Consider the following 10,978-nt stretch of genomic DNA (forward strand, 5'->3'; position numbering starts at 1 on the left):
TGGCAGCACAACACCACAGTAGTGATGGTACAGTGAACTAGGGTGGCAGCACAACACCACAGTAGTGATGGTACAGTGAACTAGAGTGGCAGCACAACACCACAGTAGTGATGGTGGTGGTACAGTGAACTAGAGTGGCAGCACAACACCACAGTAGTGATGGTACAGTGAACTAGAGTGGCAGCACAACACCACAGTAGTGATGGTACAGTGAACTAGAGTGGCAGCACAACACCACAGTAGTGATGGTACAGTGAACTACAGTGGCAGCACAACATCACAGTAGTGATGGTGATGGTACAGTGAACTAGAGTGGCAGCATAACACCACAGTAGTGATAGTGATGGTACAGTGAACTACAGTGTCAGCACAACACCACAGTAGTGATGATGATGGTACAGAGAACTAGAGTGGCAGCACAACACCACAGTAGTGATGGTGATGGTACAGGGAACTAGAGTGGCAGCACAACACCACAGTAGTGATGGTGATAGTACAGTGAACTAGAGTGGCAGCACAACACCACAGTAGTGATGGTGGTGGTACAGTGAACTAGAGTGGCAGCACAACACCACAGAAGTGATGGTGGCGGTACAGTGAACTAGAGTGGCAGCAAACCCCACAGTAGTGATGGTGGTGGTACAGTGAACTAGAGTGGCAGCATAACCAACATTAGTGATGGTAGTGGTACAGTGAACTAGAGTAGCAGCACAACACAACAGTAGTGATGGTGGTGGTACAGTGAACTAGAGTGGCAGCACAACACCACAGTAGTGATGGTACAGTGAACTAGAGTGGCAGCACAACACCACAGTAGTGATGGTACAGTGAACTAGAGTGGCAGCACAACACCACAGTAGTGATGGTACAGTGAACTAGAGTGGCAGCACAACACCACAGTAGTGATGGTACAGTGAACTAGAGTGGCAGCACAACACCACAGTAGTGATGGTACAGTGAACTAGAGTGGCAGCACAACACCACAGTAGTGATGGTACAGTGAACTAGAGTGGCAGCACAACACCACAGTAGTGATGGTACAGTGAACTAGAGTGGCAGCACAACACCACAGTAGTGATGGTACAGTGAACTAGAGTGGCAGCACAACACCACAGTAGTGATGGTGGTAGTACAGTGAACTAGAGTGGCAGCACAACACCACAGTAGTGATGGTACAGTGAACTAGAGTGGCAGCACAACACCACAGTAGTGATGGTACAGTGAACTAGAGTGGCAGCACAACACCACAGTAGTGATGGTACAGTGAACTACAGTGGCAGCACAACATCACAGTAGTGATGGTGATGGTACAGTGAACTAGAGTGGCAGCATAACACCACAGTAGTGATGGTGATGGTACAGTGAACTACAGTGTCAGCACAACACCACAGTAGTGATGGTGATGGCCCAGTGAACTAGAGTGGCAGCACAACACCACAGTAGTGATGGTGATGGTACAGTGAACTAGAGTGGCAGCACAACACCACAGTAGTGATGGTGGTGGTACAGTGAACTAGAGTGGTAGCACAACACCACAGTAGTGATGGTGGTGGTACAGTGAACTAGAGTGGCAGCACAACACCACAGTAGTGATGGTGGTGGTACAGTGAACTAGAGTGGCGGCACAACACCACAGTAGTGATGGTACAGTGAACTAGAGTGGCAACACAACACCACAGTAGTGATGGTGATGGTACAGTGAACTAGAGTGGCAGCACAACACCACAGTAGTGATGGTGATGGTACAGTGAACTAGAGTGGCAGCACAACACCACAGTAGTGATGGTGATGGTACAGTGAACCAGAGTGGCAGCACAACACCACAGTAGTGATGATACAGTGAACTAGAGTGGCAGCACAACACCACAGTAGTGATGGTGATGGTACAGTGAACTAGAGTGGCAGCATAACACAACAGTAGTGATGGTGATGGTACAGTGAACTAGAGTGGCAGCACAACACCACAGTAGTGATGGTGATGGTACAGTGAACTAGAGTGGCAGCACAACACCACAGTAGTGATGGTGGTGGTACAGTAAACTAGAGTGGCAGCACAACACCACAGTAGTGATGGTGGTGGTACAGTGAACTAGAGTGGCAGCACAACACCACAGTAGTGATGGTACAGTGAACTAGAGTGGCAGCACAACACCACAGTAGTGATGGTACAGTGAACTAGAGTGGCAGCACAACACCACAGTAGTGATGGTACAGTGAACTAGAGTGGCAGCACAACACCACAGTAGTGATGGTACAGTGAACTAGAGTGGCAGCACAACACCACAGTAGTGATGGTGGTAGTACAGTGAACTAGAGTGGCAGCACAACACCACAGTAGTGATGGTACAGTGAACTAGAGTGGCAGCACAACACCACAGTAGTGATGGTACAGTGAACTAGAGTGGCAGCACAACACCACAGTAGTGATGGTACAGTGAACTACAGTGGCAGCACAACATCACAGTAGTGATGGTGATGGTACAGTGAACTAGAGTGGCAGCATAACACCACAGTAGTGATGGTGATGGTACAGTGAACTAGAGTGGCAGCACAACACCACAGTAGTGATGGTGATGGTACAGTGAACTAGAGTGGCAGCACAACACCACAGTAGTGATGGTGGTGGTACAGTGAACTAGAGTGGCCGCACAACACCACAGTAGTGATGGTAGAGTGAACTAGAGTGGCAGCACAACACCACAGTAGTGGTGGTGGTGATGGTACAGTGAACTAGAGTAGCAGCACAACACCACAGTAGTGATGGTAAAGTGAACTAGAGTGTCAGCACAACACCACAATAGTGATGGTACAGTGAACTAGAGTGGCAGCACAACACCACAGTAGTGATGGTGATGGTACAGTGAACTAGAGTGGCAGCACAACACCACAGTAGTGATGGTGGTGGTACAGTGAACTAGAGTGGCCGCACAACACCACAGTAGTGATGGTAGAGTGAACTAGAGTGGCAGCACAACACCACAGTAGTGATGGTACAGTTAACTAGAGTGGCAGCACAACACCACAGTAGTGATGGTGGTGGTACAGTGAACTAGAGTGGCCGCACAACACCACAGTAGTGATGGTAGAGTGAACTAGAGTGGCAGCACAACACCACAGTAGTGATGGTACAGTGAACTAGAGTGGCAGCACAACACCACAGTAGTGATGGTACAGTGAACTAGAGTGGCAGCACAACACCACAGTAGTGATGGTACAGTGAACTAGAGTGGCAGCACAACACCACAGTAGTGATGGTACAGGGAACTACAGTGGCAGCACAACATCACAGTAGTGATGGTGATGGTACAGTGAACTAGAGTGGCAGCATAACACCACAGTAGTGATGGTGATAGTACAGTGAACTACAGTGTCAGCACAACACCACAGTTGTGATGGTGATGGCCCAGTGAACTAGAGTGGCAGCACAACACCACAGTAGTGATGGTGATGGTGCAGTGAACTAGAGTGGCAGCACAACACCACAGTAGTGATGGTGATGGTACAGTGAACTAGAGTGGCAGCACAACACCACAGTAGTGATGGTGGTGGTACAGTGAACTAGAGTGGTAGCACAACAACACAGTAGTGATGGTGGTGGTACAGTGAACTAGAGTGGCAGCACAACACCACAGTAGTGATGGTGGTGGTACAGTGAACTAGAGTGGCGGCACAACACCACAGTAGTGATGGTACAGTGAACTAGAGTGGCAACACAACACCACAGTAGTGATGGTGATGGTACAGTGAACTACAGTGGCAGCACAACACCACAGTAGTGATGGTGATGGTACAGTGAACTAGAGTGGCAGCACAACACCACAGTAGTGATGGTGATGGTACAGTGAACTAGAGTGGCAGCACAACACCACAGTAGTGATGATACAGTGAACTAGAGTGGCAGCACAACACCACAGTAGTGATGGTGATGGTACAGTGAACTAGAGTGGCAGCATAACACCACAGTAGTGATGGTACAGTGAACTAGAGTGGCAGCACAACACCACAGTAGTGATGGTACAGTGAACTACAGTGGCAGCACAACACCACAGTAGTGATGGTGATGGTGCAGTGAACTAGAGTGGCAGCACAACACCACAGTAGTGATGGTGATGGTACAGTGAACTAGAGTGGCAGCACAACACCACAGTAGTTATGGTGGTGGTACAGTGAACTAGAGTGGTAGCACAACACCACAGTAGTGATGGTGGTGGTACAGTGAACTAGAGTGGCAGCACAACACCACAGTAGTGATGGTGGTGGTACAGTGAACTAGAGTGGCGGCACAACACCACAGTAGTGATGGTACAGTGAACTAGAGTGGCAACACAACACCACAGTAGTGATGGTGATGGTACAGTGAACTAGAGTGGCAGCACAACACCACAGTAGTGATGGTGATGGTACAGTGAACTAGAGTGGTAGCACAACACCACAGTAGTGATGGTGATGGTACAGTGAACCAGAGTGGCAGCACAACACCACAGTAGTGATGATACAGTGAACTAGAGTGGCAGCACAACACCACAGTAGTGATGGTGATGGTACAGTGAACTAGAGTGGCAGCATAACACAACAGTAGTGATGGTGATGGTACAGTGAACTAGAGTGGCAGCACAACACCACAGTAGTGATGGTGATGGTACAGTGAACTAGAGTGGCAGCACAACACCACAGTAGTGATGGTGGTGGTACAGTGAACTAGAGTGGCAGCACAACACCACAGTAGTGATGGTGGTGGTACAGTGAACTAGAGTGGCAGCACAACACCACAGTAGTGATGGTGATGTTACAGTGAACTAGAGTGGCAGCATAACACCACAGTAGTGATGGTGATGGTACAGTGAACTAGAGTGGCAGCACAACACCACAGTAGTGATGGTGATGGTACAGTGAACTAGAGTGGCAACACAACACCACAGTAGTGATGGTGGTGGTACAGTGAACTAGAGTGGCCGCACAACACCACAGTAGTGATGGTAGAGTGAACTAGAGTGGCAGCACAACACCACAGTAGTGGTGGTGGTGATGGTACAGTGAACTAGAGTGGCAGCACAACACCACAGTAGTGATGGTAAAGTGAACTAGAGTGGCAGCACAACACCACAATAGTGATGGTACAGTGAACTAGAGTGGCAGCACAACACCACAGTAGTGATGGAACAGTGAACTAGAGTGGCAGCACAACACCACAGTAGTGATGGTGATGGTACAGTGAACTAGAGTGGCAGCACAACACCACAGTAGTGATGGTGATGGTACAGTGAACTAGAGTGGCAGCACAACACCACAGTAGTGATGGTGATAGTACAGTGAACTAGATTGGCAGCACAACACCACAGTAGTGATGGTGGTGGTACAGTGAACTAGAGTGGCCGCACAACACCACAGTAGTGATGGTAGAGTGAACTAGAGTGGCAGCACAACACCACAGTAGTGATGGTACAGTGAACTAGAGTGGCAGCACAACACCACAGTAGTGATGGTGGTGGTACAGTGAACTAGAGTGGCAGCACAACACCACAGTAGTGATGGTACAGTGAACTAGAGTGGCAGCACAACACCACAGTAGTGATGGTACAGTGAACTAGAGTGGCAGCACAACACCACAGTAGTGATGGTACAGTGAACTACAGTGGCAGCACAACATCACAGTAGTGATGGTGATGGTACAGTGAACTAGAGTGGCAGCATAACACCACAGTAGTGATGGTGATGGTACAGTGAACTACAGTGTCAGCACAACACCACAGTAGTGATGGTGATGGCCCAGTGAACTAGAGTGGCAGCACAACACCACAGTAGTGATGGTGATGGTGCAGTGAACTAGAGTGGCAGCACAACACCACAGTAGTGATGGTGATGGTACAGTGAACTAGAGTGGCAGCACAACACCACAGTAGTGATGGTGGTGGTAGAGTGAACTAGAGTGGCAGCACAACACCACAGTAGTGATGGTACAGTGAACTAGAGTGGCAGCACAACACCACAGTAGTGATGGTACAGTGAACTAGAGTGGCAGCACAACACCACAGTAGTGATGGTACAGTGAACTAGAGTGGCAGCACAACACCACAGAAGTGATGGTACAGTGAACTAGAGTGGCAGCACAACACCACAGTAGTGATGGTACAGTGAACTAGAGTGGCAGCACAACACCACAGTAGTGATGGTGGTAGTACAGTGAACTAGAGTGGCAGCACAACACCACAGTAGTGATGGTACAGTGAACTAGAGTGGCAGAACAACACCACAGTAGTGATGGTACAGTGAACTAGAGTGGCAGCACAACACCACAGTAGTGATGGTACAGTGAACTACAGTGGCAGCACAACATCACAGTAGTGATGGTGATGGTACAGTGAACTAGAGTGGCAGCATAACACCACAGTAGTGATGGTGATGGTACAGTGAACTACAGTGTCAGCACAACACCACAGTAGTGATGGTGATGGCCCAGTGAACTAGAGTGGCAGCACAACACCACAGTAGTGATGGTGATGGTGCAGTGAACTAGAGTGGCAGCACAACACCACAGTAGTGATGGTGATGGTACAGTGAACTAGAGTGGCAGCACAACACCACAGTAGTGATGGTGGTGGTACAGTGAACTACAGTGTCAGCACAACACCACAGTAGTGATGGTGGTGGTACAGTGAACTAGAGTGGCAGCACAACACAACAGTAGTGATGGTGGTGGTACAGTGAACTAGAGTGGCGGCACAACACCACAGTAGTGATGGTGATGGTACAGTGAACTAGAGTGGCAGCACAACACCACAGTAGTGATGGTGATGGTACAGTGAACTAGAGTGGCAGCACAACACCACAGTAGTGATGGTGATGGTACAGTGAACCAGAGTGGCAGCACAACACCACAGTAGTGATGGTGGTGGTACAGTGAACAAGAGTGGCAGCACAACACCACAGTAGTGATGGTGATGGTACAGTGAACTAGAGTAGCAGCACAACACCACAGAAGTGATGGTGATGGTACAGTGAACTAGAGTGGCAGCACAACACCACAGTAGTGATGGTACAGTGAACTAGAGTGGCAGCACAACACCACAGTAGTGATGGTACAGTGAACTAAAGTGGCAGCACAACACCACAATAGTGATGGTACAGTGAACTAGAGTGGCAGCACAACACGACAGTAGTGATAATGATGGTACAGTGAACTAGAGTGGCAGCACAACACCACAGTAGTGATGGTGGTGGTACAGTGAACTAGAGTGGCAGCACAACACCACAGTAGTGATGGTGGTGGTACAGTGAACTAGAGTGGCAGCACAACACCACAGTAGTGATGGTGATGTTACAGTGAACTAGAGTGGCAGCATAACACCACAGTAGTGATGGTGATGGTACAGTGAACTAGAGTGGCAGCACAACACCACAGTAGTGATGGTGATGGTACAGTGAACTAGAGTGGCAGCACAACACCACAGTAGTGATGGTGGTGGTACAGTGAACTAGAGTGGCCGCACAACACCACAGTAGTGATGGTAGAGTGAACTAGAGTGGCAGCACAACACCACAGTAGTGGTGGTGGTGATGGTACAGTGAACTAGAGTGGCAGCACAACACCACAGTAGTGATGGTAAAGTGAACTAGAGTGGCAGCACAACACCACAATAGTGATGGTACAGTGAACTAGAGTGGCAGCACAACACCACAGTAGTGATGGAACAGTGAACTAGAGTGGCAGCACAACACCACAGTAGTGATGGTGATGGTACAGCGAACTAGAGTGGCAGCACAACACCACAGTAGTGATGGTGATGGTACAGTGAACTAGAGTGGCAGCACAACACCACAGTAGTGATGGTGATAGTACAGTGAACTAGATTGGCAGCACAACACCACAGTAGTGATGGTGGTGGTACAGTGAACTAGAGTGGCCGCACAACACCACAGTAGTGATGGTAGAGTGAACTAGAGTGGCAGCACAACACCACAGTAGTGATGGTACAGTGAACTAGAGTGGCAGCACAACACCACAGTAGTGATGGTGGTGGTACAGTGAACTAGAGTGGCAGCACAACACCACAGTAGTGATGGTACAGTGAACTAGAGTGGCAGCACAACACCACAGTAGTGATGGTACAGTGAACTAGAGTGGCAGCACAACACCACAGTAGTGATGGTACAGTGAACTACAGTGGCAGCACAACATCACAGTAGTGATGGTGATGGTACAGTGAACTAGAGTGGCAGCATAACACCACAGTAGTGATGGTGATGGTACAGTGAACTACAGTGTCAGCACAACACCACAGTAGTGATGGTGATGGCCCAGTGAACTAGAGTGGCAGCACAACACCACAGTAGTGATGGTGATGGTGCAGTGAACTAGAGTGGCAGCACAACACCACAGTAGTGATGGTGATGGTACAGTGAACTAGAGTGGCAGCACAACACCACAGTAGTGATGGTGGTGGTACAGTGAACTAGAGTGGCAGCACAACACCACAGTAGTGATGGTACAGTGAACTAGAGTGGCAGCACAACACCACAGTAGTGATGGTACAGTGAACTAGAGTGGCAGCACAACACCACAGTAGTGATGGTACAGTGAACTAGAGTGGCAGCACAACACCACAGTAGTGATGGTACAGTGAACTAGAGTGGCAGCACAACACCACAGTAGTGATGGTGGTAGTACAGTGAACTAGAGTGGCAGCACAACACCACAGTAGTGATGGTACAGTGAACTAGAGTGGCAGCACAACACCACAGTAGTGATGGTACAGTGAACTAGAGTGGCAGCACAACACCACAGTAGTGATGGTACAGTGAACTACAGTGGCAGCACAACATCACAGTAGTGATGGTGATGGTACAGTGAACTAGAGTGGCAGCATAACACCACAGTAGTGATGGTGATGGTACAGTGAACTACAGTGTCAGCACAACACCACAGTAGTGATGGTGATGGCCCAGTGAACTAGAGTGGCAGCACAACACCACAGTAGTGATGGTGATGGTGCAGTGAACTAGAGTGGCAGCACAACACCACAGTAGTGATGGTGATGGTACAGTGAACTAGAGTGGCAGCACAACACCACAGTAGTGATGGTGGTGGTACAGTGAACTACAGTGTCAGCACAACACCACAGTAGTGATGGTGGTGGTACAGTGAACTAGAGTGGCAGCACAACACCACAGTAGTGATGGTGGTGGTACAGTGAACTAGAGTGGCGGCACAACACCACAGTAGTGATGGTGATGGTACAGTGAACTAGAGTGGCAGCACAACACCACAGTAGTGATGGTGATGGTACAGTGAACTAGAGTGGCAGCACAACACCACAGTAGTGATGGTGATGGTACAGTGAACCAGAGTGGCAGCACAACACCACAGTAGTGATGGTGGTGGTACAGTGAACAAGAGTGGCAGCACAACACCACAGTAGTGATGGTGATGGTACAGTGAACTAGAGTAGCAGCACAACACCACAGAAGTGATGGTGATGGTACAGTGAACTAGAGTGGCAGCACAACACCACAGTAGTGATGGTACAGTGAACTAGAGTGGCAGCACAACACCACAGTAGTGTTGGTACAGTGAACTAAAGTGGCAGCACAACACCACAATAGTGATGGTACAGTGAACTAGAGTGGCAGCACAACACGACAGTAGTGATAATGATGGTACAGTGAACTAGAGTGGCAGCATAACACCTCAATAGTGATGGTGATGGTACAGTGAACTAGAGTGGCAGCACAACACCACAGTAGTGATGGTGGTGGTACAGTGAACTAGAGTGGCAGCACAACACCACAGTAGTGATGGTGGTGGTACAGTGAACTAGAGTGGTAGCACAACAGCACAGTAGTAGTAATGATGGTACAGTGAACTAGAGTGGCAGCACAACACTACAGTAGTGATGGTGGTGGTACAGTGAACTAGAGTGGCAGCACAACACCACAGTAGTGATGGTACAGTGAACTAGAGTAGCAGCACAACACGACAGTAGTGATAATGATGGTACAGTGAACTAGAGTGGCAGCACATCACCACAGTAGTGATGGGACAGTGAACTAGAGTGGCAGCACAACACTACAGTAGTGATGGTACAGTGAACTAGAGTAGCAGCACAACACCACAGTAGTGATGGTGGTAGTACAGTGAACTAGAGTGGCAGCACAACACTACAGTAGTGATGGTGGTGGTACAGTGAACTAGAGTGGCAGCACAACACCACCGATGTGATGGTGGTGGTACAGTGAACTAGAGTGGCAGCACAACACCACAGTAGTGATGGTACAGTGAACTAGAGTGGCAGCACAATGCCATAATAGTGATGGTGGTGGTACAGTGAACTAGAGTGGCAGCACAACACCACAGTAGTGGTGGTGGTGGTACAGTGAACTAGAGTGGCAGCACAACACTACAGTAGTGATGGTGATGGTACAGTGAACTAGAGTGGCAGCACAACACCACAGTAGTGATGGTACAGTGAACTAGAGTAGCAGCACAACACCATAGTAGTGATAGTGATGGTACAGTGAACTAGAGTGGCAGCACAACACCACAGTAGTGATGGTGGTGGTACAGTGAACTAGAGTGGCAGCACAACACCACAGTAGTGATGGTGATGGTACAGTGAACTAGAGTGGCAGCACAACACCACAGTAGTGATGGTGGTTGTACAGTGAACTAGAGTGGCAGCACAACACCACCGATGTGATGGTGGTGGTACAGTGAACTAGAGTGGCAGCACAACACCACAGTAGTGATGGTGGTGGTACAGTGAACAAGAGTGGCAGCACAACACCACAGTAGTGATGGTGATGGTACAGTGAACTAGAGTAGCAGCACAACACCACAGAAGTGATGGTGATGGTACAGTGAACTAGAGTGGCAGCACAACACGACAGTAGTGATGGTACAGTGAACTAGAGTGGCAGCACAACACCACAGTAGTGATGGTACAGTGAACTAAAGTGGCAGCACAACACCACAGTAGTGATG

Source organism: Procambarus clarkii, chromosome 35 (assembly GCF_040958095.1).
Source record: "Procambarus clarkii isolate CNS0578487 chromosome 35, FALCON_Pclarkii_2.0, whole genome shotgun sequence".
In the NCBI taxonomy this organism is placed as follows: Eukaryota; Metazoa; Arthropoda; class Malacostraca; order Decapoda; family Cambaridae; genus Procambarus; species Procambarus clarkii.